Below are 13,230 nucleotides of genomic sequence, written 5' to 3'. Positions count from 1 at the left end.
CGGAGGGAAGGGCCCGCCTCAGGCAGCAGCAGCGAAACTATGCCTGTCTTCCGGAGGGAAGGTGAAGGTCAGGGGACAGAGGTGGGTGGCTCTTTGGGTTTGGTGGTAAGAAGAGTTTTGGTCTCATGTCTGAGGCTCAACGAGAGAGGCCAGAGCCGTTCTGGTCACTTGGAGGGTGAGGGACTTACCCCACCAGAGAAAATCACCAAATTGCAAGGAAGTGTGATGCACTCATTTTAAGTTTAAAGTGAAGCCAGCCAGCCTGGTTGTGTGATGTTTCCCCAGTGGTCATGCTGGGGAATGGCTGGGTCCACGCACGGCGGGGGTCCTCAGGGGCCTACAGCGGAGAGAGAGCTAGAGACCAGTCCTCCACGTGGGGATGGGAGGTGTGGGGGCGCTCCTAGCAGTGGGGCACAGCACTGAGCAGGCCGGGGGAGGGGGTCAGAGTGCTCCCAGCAGCAGGGCACGGGGGGGGGGGGGGGCGCTGAGCTGCAAGACGGGGGGGGGGGGGGCTGGGCTGCAGGCCGGGGGTGGGGGGCAGGAGTGGGGCGGGGAGGCTGAGCTGCAGGACGGGGGGCCGGAGTGGGGCGGGTGCAGCCGCGGGCGAGCTCTGGAGCCGAAGCAAACGCGACTTTTGGCCACGGACACAGGTGATGGCGGTTCCGGCGTGAAGCCCCGCGGGAGGCGCGGACGCTGGAGCGCGCCCCGGGACCGGCGAGGTGGCCACACGCCAGGGGCCGCCCACCTGCGCAAGGGCGTGCAACGGGACGTCCCGAGCCCGGGAAGGGGCGCCGGGGGTTGGGCGCGTCCGCACCGCCGCGGGAGGGGAAGCTCCCCGCGCCCACGTCCCAGGCGCTCGCCGCCCTCCGCACCGACGGGAGGGTCTGCGCGGCCAGCACGCAGGGCGGGTGGGCCCGGGTCCGCCCCACAACGGGTTCCCGGCCCCGCGTCCACCTGCGGGCAGACCCCGCCCCCTCCCGGCAGGCCGCGCGCCCCCTCCCGGCAGGCCGCGCGCCCGGCCCCCGCGCCCCGCGCCCCCGCGCCCCCCGGCCCCGCTCCCGGCAGGCCGCGCGCCCCCCGCCCCCGGCCCCACCCCCCTCCCGGCAGGCCGCGCGCCCCCGCCCCCCGCCCCGCTTGCGGCAGGCCGCGCGCCCCTCCCCCGCTCTCGGCCCCGCCCTCCCGCCCCCCTCCCGGCAGGCCGCGCGCCCCCCGCCCCCCGCCCCGGCCCCTCCCGGCATGCCGCGCGCCGGCGCAGGCGCACCCGGGCCGAGGGGCGCCCCCTGGCGGCGGGAGCGGGGGCCGCGGGGGCGGGGCCGGAGGCGGGGGGTTGCGCTGGTGACGGGAGGACGCGCGGCGGCGGCGCCCTGGGCTGGCGGCGGCGGCGGCGGCAGCGGCGGCGGCGCAGGAGGCGGACCGCGCGGGCAGCTGCTGCAGCGGCGGCGGCGGCGGGAGAGCCGCGGAGAGCCGAGGCGCGGGCCGGGATGCAGGGCGGCGGCGAGCAGCCGGCCGGTGAGAGCGCGGGCGGTGGGCGGCGCGGCCGGGAAGATGGCGGAGAGGCCGGCGCTGCGGCCCCCGCCCGGCCTCGGGGAGGTCCCCGGACGGGCCTCGCGGAGAGCCGGGCCCGCGGCGACGGCGGGCGCGTGGGTGTGCCGGGCGGGCGGGGCGGGCTGGCGCACCTGGCCGGGGCGCGGGGCGCGGGCCGCTTTGTCCGGGGGCGCGGGGCGGCGGTCGAGCGAGGACGCCGCGCGTCTCGGGGGTCGGGGCGTCTTTTATCTTAAAACGCGGAGGCCGCGGTGCCGGAGCCGCACGTCACACGCCCGCAGCCGCCGCCGCTGCGCAACCTTCCGCAGAAATGCGGCGCCCTCCGCAGCCGCCGGCGGCGCGGGCTGGAACCGACCTCCGGTGACCTCCGCACAAGCCTGCTGCCGGGTTCGGCGCCCCAGGGCGCGGACAATGGGCGCTCGTGTCCGAAGCCAACGGCGGTGCTCGGCCTCGCGGCCCGCGGCGCCCGGTACCAGCAGGTGGTTCCCGGCCGCGGCTGCCCTTGCGCAAGGAGCCAGGTGTGCGCCTCGCCGGGGGAGGGGAACGAGCCGCGACCTGAGGCGTGACTGCAAAGGAGACTCATCCCGCGAAACGTCCTGGCGCAGGCCCGGTGGCCGGTCGCCCTCGCCCGCACCTCGCCCCGCGGGAGGCCTCGCGGGAGGCCGGGGATCGGGGTGCAGAGGGGCGGGCTCCGGGGCCGGGCTCTCCTGGCTTTGTACTCCGTGCCTCTGGTTTCCCATCTGAAAAATGGGAACAGCAGTAACACTGGGCTCCCGGGTTGGTTGTGAGGACGCAGCCGGGGCCAGGCAGTCGCCGTGTGGCGCGCGCCGCACCTGTCGGGGTCAGCGCCGCGGACACCGGGTTCCCAGGGCCCCTCTGCTGGGCTCCTGGCTCTTCAGTGGCTCCTAGTGTCACCGTCTTGGTTTTACATTCGCTTGAAGTCTTTGGCTCTATTTTCTTACTCAAGCCAGTTGTGGTCGTATTTGCAAAAACCGAGTCATTATAAAGGGAAATGCAGAACACATCTATATACTTAGACATGTTATGTATCAGTTACTATGGGTTTGTGATGCAGAAGTTGTCACATCAGATACTTTTAGAAGAAAAAACCTGCCAAGGAGCCACTCTAGTATGTTGCGGTACTTACTGTCCTTGGGGCAGGTGCGGATCTGTCTCATTTCTATACACAGGAATGAGATTTAGAGCAGTTCTTGGGTAATTCTCTGATTTAAACCGCTGAAGCTACTGCTGTTTTACTGAACAGTGTTATCCTTGGGATAAAAAAAAAAAAGATAACTATTAACAAACTTAAATGGCAGTGAGGACATAAGCAACAGAGTGAGAACTTGGAATACTAGTTCTGTAACATGGTATCTTGCTAAGCTGTTGGAAAAAATAAAATTGAACCTGCTTCAGAGCAAAGAAGGAAAAGTCATTCCCAAGGAGATGATTCTCTTTCTCAGATCTAGGGAGAGTATTTTAGACTTACTCTTGATGACCATACCTCATCTCCTTTAAACCTGTGACACTAAGACTTGGTGTGTGTGTCGGGGGGGGTGGGGTGGGCGGGGGGGGGGGTCCTTCCACTTTAGAGTCTTTGGGCACAAATGGGGTTTATTTTTTTTTAATTTTTAAAAATTTTTATTTATTTATGATAGTCACAGAGAGAGAGAGAGGCGCAGAGACACAGGCGGAGGGAGAAGCAGGCTCCATGCACCGGGAGCCCGATGTGGGATTCGATCCCGGGTCTACCAGGATCGCGCCCTGGGCCAAAGGCAGGCGCCAAACCGCTGCGCCACCCAGGAATCCCTATTTTTTTTAATTTTTAAAAAAGATTTTATTTTTTTTTATTCATGAGACACACAGAGAGAGACAGAGACCCAGGCAGAGGGAGAAGCAGGCTCTTCACAGGGAGCCCGATGAGGGACTTGATCCCAGGACCACACCCTGAGCTGAAGGCAGATGCTTAACCACTGCGCCACCCAGGTGCCCCATTAATGGGGTTTAATGTTCAGAACATATAGTGACAAAGCAGCTTATGTGAGCAAAATTTAAAATATCTAAAGACAGATTTTAAAATGTCCATCCTAGCTTTTTCTCCTGCATGCGCGCTGGGGTGGGCTGTCCCTCACAAAGGAAAAAAAGGGCCTGCTTCGTTCTCTGTCTGGGTGGTCTCACCCAGGGCAACGGTGCCAGCCAGACTCTGCCCTCAGCCTCAGACTTTGCAGCCAGCCTCTGGATGCAAAAGCCCTTTAGGCTTTTAAGACCCTGCCTCCTCCTTCACCTCTGGCCTCAGTCCTTGGGTGCTTTGGGACCATCATCTGGTTGATCGCTACTCTGAAGAGCTTGGTGTCCTAGGTCCTCCCCTAGGACCACATTTCTTTGCTGCAGGCCCTCCTCATTGTACCTCCTAAGTAGTCAGCAAATTTATCCTTCCTCAGATTTATCGTCCAGGGCCTGTGCCCGTGATGGCTGTGCCTTCTGGGTGGGCTCCCTCTCTTCTGTCTTCCCCGTAACTGCTCAGGTGACTTGCTCAGGTGACGTGTTGAGAGCAGTGGTTCCCACCCAGAGGCTGTTCATCTGGAGAAGGGTTTGATTGTTCCACCTTGGGGCATGTGCTACTGGCTCTAAATGTGTGGAGGCTGGGGTGCTGCTCAGCGTCCTACGGTGCACGGGACAGGTATGCAGCCAGCGTGCTCTCTGAAGAGCAGGCCCAGAGGGTGTCCAGCTGGTTGCTCCTCTGCCCCGCACGCCTGCCTGGCTCCACATGCCTCTTAGACTGCTTTTCCCTGTGTGCCCCTGACTCACGCTCTGCTCTCCAGCGACAGCAGCCGGAGCTGCAAAGGCCAGGCTCTGCTCCGCTCCCTCCTCCCCCCGCTCCTCTCAAAACAAGCAAAGCTTGAGTGGCCTCTTCACCTCCTTTGGCCCTCAAGGGGGCTTGCCCCAGGACGAGCCTGTCTGATGCCTTCCTTCACTCAGAACAACTTCTGCATCCCGTGGTATGTGAGCTGCACCTTTGGTCACTGCACAAATCAGAGTTGTCTCCCCTCTGCACTGGGAGGTCTTTGAGGGCAAAAGAAACCTTTGTATTCTCAGTGTCTCTTTGCAACATTTTCTTAGGGCATTGACCTCAGGAAAGATGGTGGATTTGGGCAGGTTTCACCCCAGAGGAGGATTAACACAGCAGTGGGAGCAGCTCCCTTATTTGTTTCCTCCATTTGGGCTGCTTAGAATGACCCAGAGCCTCTTTTCTTCTTTCTTAAGTATAATTTTTTTAATTCTCATAGATTCTATTTATTTTTGCTTCTTGAAAGGTTAAAACAAGTTCTCTTAGGATAGATAATATATTCATGTTCACAGTGGAAAATACCGCACAATGTCACTTCTGTTCTGGACCCAGGAGCCTGGTCCCCTGGAGGCACCTACTGTATCTCCTTCTAGAGATACTTTATACCTATAAGAGCAAATGCTTTTTTTCCTACTCTTTTCCAAAAAGTTTCTGAACCTTGCCATTTTTAACTAAATATGTTTGGGAAGTCATCCCATATCAGTACATTTCCCAGTTCATTTTCTTACGTGGCTGCATTGTGTTTGGCTGCATGGAGGTGCTATGATTTATCTCAGTAGCCCCTAATGCTGAATACCACATTTTGTGCAGTCACAAGTAAGTTTGCAGATACAGAGCTTGGTAATGTGGGAATATCCCTGTAGGACCCATCCCTAGAAATAGCACTTCTTTCCTTAATCATTATTTATTCCATTAGATCAAGTTTTGCTCTTATATCTTCATGTCTTTATCTTTGTACTTCCTGTGGTCATTTATTTTTCCCAGTTATCTAGATCTTAAACAATATGGTATGATCAGGTTAAATGAGTTTCTCAGTTGGAAATTGGCTCACTTTTTGTGTGTTCTTATAGATAAGAGTAACTAGGAGAACACTATCGCACAAATACTTGTACACAGATGTTCACAGCAGCAGCTATTCATAATAGCCAAAAATTGGAAAAAACCCAAACGTCCAGCAACACATGAATGGATAAACAAAATGTGGTCTGTCCATGGAATGGAATATTATTTGGCAATAAAAAAAATGGGGTACTGATTCATGCTACGACATGGATGGATCTCAAAACATTGTGCTGAGCGAAAGAAGCCAGACATAAGAATCCACATATTGTATGATTTCATTTGCGTGAAATGTCCAGAGTAGGCAAATCCATAGATAGAAAGTAGATTAGTGGTTGTCTGAGCCTGAGGGGTTACAGCTAAGAGATTTGGGGTTATTTGGGGGATAATGAAAGTATCCTGTAATTGCCTGTGGTGAAGGCTGTGTGTTGTCCACCTTAAATGGGTGAATTTTAGGTATGTGAATTATACCTCAATAAAGCTGTTAGGAACAAGAGGGACTGGGATTTTTCAGAAGGGAGCATTCCAGGGTGGGAGCCCACAGGGAGTCTTGGTGTTGACGCCGTCCCGGGGTTGTGAGGAAAGGCCCACTGGGCGGCTTGGGGAGTGAGCCGTAAATCCCTGGTCGGCTTCTGACTGCCAGGTGTCGCTGATGCTACAGAAGACTAGCCTTCAGCTTTGACTCCATCCCTGACCAGTGCAGCTGATCACAGCTGAACAGTTTAACATCCGAGCCTGGGCTTTTGTGTGCGGATTAGAGGATGTCTGTCCTGTTTATTTTCCAGGGGTGTTGTAAGGCTGCAGCACGACTGAATCCTGGAGGGTCCTGTAAGGTACTGAGTGTTGTATGTGCACGAGGCTTTAAAAATTAGTTTTAACACCAAGAGGCAGACGAGTCAGCGGAGCCCGTTTTCTGTCCTTGTGTACACTGGGGGAAGACCAGCAAGCCCCATGTTCCTGGCTGCAGTGTAAACCAGTCACCCCAGCTTCGGGTATTCAGCTGATTTTCCTTTTTGACCCTGTGCCTTTGTCTGTCTTGTTTCTTCTCTTGGTCTTTTTTTTTTTTTTCTTTTCCCCACATTGACATAACTCTTTTATGGTGTATTATTAATAATTGTTCTAGTTTATTATTGTTAATCTTTTATTGTGCCTGATTTATGAATTAAACTTTATTATCCCAGGTATATATATATGTAGGAAAAAACAGTATATACAGTTAGGTGTTATCTGGAGTTTCAGACACCCACTGGGGGTCTGAAGCATGTCCCGTGGATAAAGGGGGACTCCTGTAATACCGACAGTGTACAGGGACCACCACATGTTATCCAAAGCCCTTTCCATGTACCAGTTCCCCCCATCCTCACAGCAGTCCACCGAGGCGCCCCTCCTTTTCACACCATTTCACAGATGACAAAACTGGATCCACTCCTTCCGGTCAGCAGACAGGGCAGGAGCCTCTCTCCTGGTCATTTCTTGGGGTTCCTCTCAGAGTGGCTGGGACCTCCTTCCTGGGTTGAGCTTTACAGTAATACTGTCCCTAAGACGCTGCCAATGGTTTTCTAGTAGAGACCTTTCCACCATTCCCTGGTATTTCTGTGGTGGCTAGCACATTCTTCCTAGCAGTTAGGAGTGTGACGAAGCATGTACAATATAAACTTCCCCAGCCCACAGTTCTCTCATTATTTGTGCATCAGCTTGCGTATGTCACTAATAAAGGCGAGGCAGCTTCTGGACTCATTGTTTTTTTGTTTAATTGTGGTGCTGGCCATTATATTTTGTATTCGCAATTCAGCTATGCTATTAAGATTCTTATTTCTTCCAACTCTGGGAAATCCATGAAGTAACCTCTGGTTCCTTTTTTTTTTTTTTTTTAATTTTTATTTATTTGAACAATAACAAATTAATTTATTAAAAAATAAATTTTTATTTATTTATGATAGTCACAGAGAGAGAGAGAGAGAGGCAGAGACATAGGCAGAGGGAGAAGCAGGCTCCATACACCGGGAGCCCGATGTGGGATTTGATCCCGGGTCTCCAGGATAGCGCCCTGGGCCAAAGGCAGGTGCCAAACTGCTACGCCACCCAGGGATCCCACCTCTGGTTCCTAAAAGTTAGAAGGGAGTAACTCTGTGGGTCTCAAAGACCTTCATTCACAGGGGTGTGTGAGGACCACAGGTAGCTGTCCAGGAACAGTTTGGGCCTTCCTGCCCGTGGCCGCTGGGGCCCAGGATGGGGGCTGCTCACGAGTAGACGGCTTCTCCACTGGTTTGTCAAGACTTGACATCTGGTTCTGTGTCGACAGGCCCGCCCACGTGTATCCTGCTCCTGGTCTCTCCTGTCACCTGCTGTGTGCCAGCCTCTTGTCAGTGTCCTGAGATGGAGACAGACCAGACCCCCTGGTGCGGACACACGAGAGTGGATTATGATAACCTCATGTAGACAGCAGTGGTAGAGGCAAGCGTAGGGTCTTGAGGAGATGCCTGCAGTGGCGACTAGCTGGGCCTGGAATGAACAAAGTTTAGATAGGCTTTCTGGAAGAAAGGGTATCTCATCTAGAAAGGAGGGGACTCTGTGACTGGGTGTTCAGGTGTATTAATTGGGCACAAGATTGAGTTTGAAGCCACATTATGGTTGGAGAGTGGGGAGGAGGATTAGCTCATACGGCGCCCTGGGGGCAGCAGGGCTCATGGAGTGGGAGCCTGGGAGAGGGGCGAGGTGGGTGGGCAGCCAGACCCCACCAACTACAGGACATGTCAGAAGGCAGTCTTTTGGAAGCCTTACCCTGGCTGTCACATCAGGAGTGAATTGGAGATGAAGATACAGAAACAGGTTCAGGAGTGAACGTGGGGTGGAGGCGGAGAGGTCGGCAGAGGTGTCACATCGATAGGGCTTGATGGTTACATGTGGAGGGTGATAGGAGGGATTGTCTTGAGCTGCTGGTCTCTGCGGACGCCGTGCTGCTGCTTGGTGTGCTGGGGTAACGCATTCAGCCTTTTATGGCTGAGTAATATTCCATCCTATGACTGTACCACATTTTATTTTTCCATTCATTGTTACTGACTTTTGAGTTATTTCCACTTTTTGGCTATCATGAATAATGCTGCTGTTTGTACATATTTGTGAACAAGTGTTTGTACATATTGGAGAACCAGTGTTTGCATATGTTTTCATTTCTTTGGGGTGTTTACCTAAGAGTGAAATTGCTACATCTTACGGTAGCTCTAGGGTTATTTTTGAAGAAGCGCCAAAGTTTAAATTCCTGCTACTAGCATGTAAAGGTTCCAGTTTTTCCACATCCTCTCCAACACTTGTTATTTTGTCTTTTTTTTTTTTTTTTTTTTTTTTTAAGAGAGAGGGTGTGCTCATGAGCAGGGGTGGAGGTGAGAGGGCTGGGGGACAGGAGGAGGAGAAGCTTAGGTAGACTGCTGCAAGCGCTGAGCCTGCTGTGGGGCTTGATCTTACAATCCTGAGATCATGACCTGAGCCCAAATCAAGAGTCAGACGCTTCACCACTTAACCAGCTGAGCCACTCGGGCCCCTGAGTGTCTTTTTTATTATAACCAACCCAGTGGGTGTGAAGTAGGGTCTCATTGTGGTTTCGATTTGCGTTTCCTTGCTAGCTAATGATGTTGAGTATCTTTTCATGTGCTTGTTGGCAGTTTATATGTCAGCTTTGGAGAAATGTCCATTCAGGTTCTTTGCTCTTTTTTTTTTTTTTTTAAAGATTTTATTTATTTATTCATGAAAGACAGAGAGAGGCAGAGACACAGGCAGAGGGAGAAGCAGGCTCCCTGCGGGGATCCCCACGAGGGACTCGATCCCAGGACCCCAGGGTCATGCTCTGAGCTGAAGGCAGGCACCGAACGGCTGAGCCACCCAGGCATCTGTCCTTTGCTCATTTTTAAAAAAGATGTAATAGGGATCCCTGGGTGGCGCAGCGGTTTGGCGCCTGCCTTTGGCCCAGGGCGCGATCCTGGAGACCCGGGATCGAATCCCACGTCGGGCTCCCAGTGCATGGAGCCTGCTTCTCCCTCTGCCTGTGTCTCTGCCTCTCTCTCTCTCTCTCTCTCTCTCTGTGAGACTATCATAATAAAAAAAAAAAATTAAAAAAAAAAAAGATGTAATATATTAGAGCACGTGTGCGCACACGCAGGGAGTGGAGTGGGCAGAGGGACAAACGGACTCCCCCTCTGAGCATGGAGTCTGCCGACATGACTCAATCCTGGGACCCTGAGGTCATGACCTGAGCTGAAGTTGGATACTTAACTGACTGAGCCACCCGGGCGTCCTTTGCTCATTTTTTAATTGGGTTATTTATCTTTTTGGTTACTGTGCTGTGTGTTCATATAGCAAGCCCCTGATCAGTTTGCAAATGTATTCTCCCATTTTGTTGTTGTCTTTTCACTTTCCTGATGGTATTGTTAGAAGTACAAAAGGTTTTTTTTTTTTTTTTCTTTTTTTATTTATTTATGATAGTCACAGAGAGAGAGAGGCAGAGACATAGAGGGAGAAGCAGGCTCCATGCACCGGCAGCCCGATGTGGGATTCGATCCCGGGTCTCCAGGATCGCGCCCTGGGCCAAAGGCAGGCGCCAAACCGCTGCGCCACCCAGGGATCCCTACAAAAGTTTTAAATTTTGATGAATTCCAATTTATTTTCTTGTTGCTTGTATTTTGGTGTTGTAGCTTAAAAAAAACAATTTTTTTTAAAACAATTTTTTAAAAAAAGATTTTATTTATTTATTCATGAGACACACACGGAGAGAGAGAGAGAGAGAGAGAGAGAGGCAGAGACACAGGCAGAGGGAGAAGCAGGCTCCGTGCAGGGAGCCCGATGCAGGACTTGATCCCGGGACCCCAGGATCACGCCCTGGGCTGGAGGCTTGCACTAAACCCCTGAACCACCCAGGGATCCTAGAAAACCAATTCTTAATCCTGAGTAATAAAGATTTATTCCTGTGTTGTGTTCTAAGAATTTTATAGTTAATTTTTTTGTGAGATATGAAGTGAGGGTCCAGCTTCATCCTTTTGCTGTGGATATCCAGTTATCCCAGCACCATTTGTTGAAAAGACAGCTCATTCTTTCCCTGTTGAATCATCTTGGCACCCTTGTCAGAAATCACTTGTCTGTAACTTTGAGGGTTTGTTTCTTGACTCTTAACTCTGTTCCAGTGGTCTGTATGTCTGTGCTTACGCTGGTACCAGCCTGTCTTGATTACCATAGTTTTGCAGTTAAGTATTGAAGTCAGAAAGTGTGAGTCTTCCACTTGATCTTCCTTTTCAAGATTTTCTTTCCTGTGTCCCTTGAAAGTCCATATGAATTTCATGTTCGGCTTCTGTTTCTGCAAAAGTGCAAGTTCGATTTTGATAAGGATCTGTTGAGTCTATAGATGAGTTTGGAGTGTTTTGGCTTATTGTTAAGAGTAAGAATGTTAAGAACATTCCATGAATATGGGATATCTTATTCTTAGATCTTTAATTTCTTTCAACAATATTGTGTAGCTTTCAGTGTATAAGTCTTGAATTTCTTTTGTTAAGTTTATTACTAAATTTTTTTTAAAGATTTTATTTATTTATTCATGAGAGACACAGAGAGAAGCAGAGACACAGGCAGAGAGAAGCAGGCTCCATGCAGAGGAGCCTCATGTGGGACTCAATCCCAGGACCCCCGGGGTCACGCCCTGAGCCGAAGGCAGATGCTATACTGCTGAGCCACCCAGGGATCTCTCCTTTATTTTTTTCAGTGGATTTTTTTTTCCTTGTGATTATAAATGGAATTGCTTTGTTAATTGTATTTTCAGGTTTTTCATTGCTAATAAATCTTTCAAAATTTTTTCTTTTATCTATTTGAACAAATGTTCAAAACCTTGAAGGACTTAAAGAGTATGCAGTAAAAAGTCTCTCTCCCCCTCCCCCCCTTCAGGTCTCCAGGTCCCATTCCTGAAGGCAGCCACTGACTTAGAGTCTCCTTTGTCCTTCCAGCAGGGATATTGCATGGTTCAGCAAATGCATATGCATACTCTTTTTCCCCATTGGGTTGATAATTCTAAATAAGCAATAGAAATAATATACTACAAAAATTTTAGTGCATTTATTTTACAAAAATCTTTCTGAAAATAATGGAGAGTGGACAAATTCCAACCTTTCCATCCTCTAGTTTGTCGGTTTTCAGGGGGCTGATCATTCAGTAGCTTTTTTGAGTTCTGGGAGTAGGTTAAAAAAAATTTTTTTTTAATTTTAATTTTAATTTTAATTTTAATTTTTATTTTTTTTTAAGGCTACAAATGTGATTTATCCTGATGTGCCTCACTGGCATTTTCGGCTTGCTCAGTGGTTTGAACATTGCCTCAGCTAACAAGCTGTTACTGCCTGTGAAGTCCAGGAAAAAATGCTTTTGTAAAGATTTACATATATATATATATAGAGAGAGAGAGAGCATGTGCACAGGGGGAGGGGCTGAAGGAGAAAGAGAGAGAAGCAGACTCCTCACCGAGCAGGGAGCTGGGCAGCCCAATGTGGGGCCCGATCCCACAACTCAGATCGTGACCTGAGCCAAAACCAAGACTCAGAGGCTCAACTGACCAAGCCACCCAGACGTCCCTGGAAAAATTTTCTTTTGTTTTGTTTTTATGATTTTATTTATTCATGAAAGACATAGAGAGAGAGAGGCAGAGACACAGGCAGAGGGAGAAGCAGGCTCCATGTAGGGAGCCTGATGTGGACTCGATCCCAGGACCCCAGGATCACGCCCTGGGCCGAAGACAGATGCTCAACCCCTGAGCCACCCAGGCGCCCCTGGAAAAAAATTTTTTTTTTTTTTAGATATAGTTTGTTTTAAAGATTTTATTTATTCATGAGAGAGAGAGAGAGAGGCAGAGACGCAGGCAGTGGGAGAAGCAGGCTCCATGCAGGGAGCCCGATGCGGGGCTCTATCCCAGGACCCCGGGGTCACGCCCTGAGTCGAGGCAGACCCTAAACCGCTGAGCCTCCCGGGCGCCCCTGGAAAAATATTTTTAAAGATACATGTTGCCTGTTACGGCTGTTGTGGTTTGATGCTTCTGGCGCAGACGCCGTCTGGAGCACAGTCTGTGCTTTGTGTAACTTCTGCGCCTGCCCCGTGTGGCGGGTGCTCTTGGTCGCACCTGGCAGACACGGAAACCGAACCCGAGCACCCAGGTGGTAGGCAGAGCTGGGGTGCAGGTCCCCGTGCGCTGACCGCGGAACGCCAGCCCCTAACCTTCGACGCGTACTTCTGTCCAGGTGTGGCTTCCCCGGCCTCGGGTAAATGCACCACTTGCGCGACTCCCTGCGGCGGGGGCTGTTCTAGGTGCCTGGGCACCGCCGTGGAGAGGGGGCCAGCCCCGGCCCTCTGGCCAGCAGTAGCCAGCGCTGCGTCAGGTGTCGGTGCTGCCACGGAGACTGGGCCCGCATGGGGACAGGTGGCCTCGTTCGCAGATGATGAATCTGAGCCGAGGTGGAGCAGGTGAAAGTGGTAAACCACATGCGGGGGAAGGATTCCAGACCCGAGAACAGCCTGCAGAGGCCTCTAGGGGCTGGGGGCGCTGTGCTTGCAGACTGCCCGGGGCCCTCCCGGGCCACATGTGTGCCCTGAGCAGAGGCGCCCCACTGTGGTTGCTGCTGAGCACAGACTGTTGGGGGCCGGAGGAGGGGGAGGACTGGGCGGGGCACGGACCGCAGTGCGGGTGTGGGGGCATGAGCAGGGCAAGGTGCTGGAGAGGACCCCGGAGTCTGGCGATGTGTGTGGATCTTTTGGGGATCTCT

General features: G+C 52.3%; 1 protein-coding gene across 4 annotated transcripts in view; it reads left to right on the top strand.

Moving 5' to 3' along the window:
- The first annotated feature begins 1,442 nt into the window (after positions 1-1,442).
- Positions 1,443-13,230, top strand: part of ARHGAP39 (Rho GTPase activating protein 39) — an 89,209-nt gene continuing 77,421 nt past the window's right edge. For all 4 annotated transcript variants that reach the window (XR_005368933.1, XR_005368934.1, XM_038555876.1 and 1 more), the window contains exon 1: positions 1,443-1,509. The gene's annotated coding sequence lies outside the window, so the exon portion shown is untranslated. The remainder of the gene's footprint in view (positions 1,510-13,230) is intronic.

This window comes from Canis lupus, chromosome 13 (assembly GCF_011100685.1).
Source record: "Canis lupus familiaris isolate Mischka breed German Shepherd chromosome 13, alternate assembly UU_Cfam_GSD_1.0, whole genome shotgun sequence".
In the NCBI taxonomy this organism is placed as follows: Eukaryota; Metazoa; Chordata; class Mammalia; order Carnivora; family Canidae; genus Canis; species Canis lupus.
The sequence above is the reverse complement of the archived record's forward strand: the minus strand, read 5'-3'. Positions and strand labels throughout refer to the sequence as shown.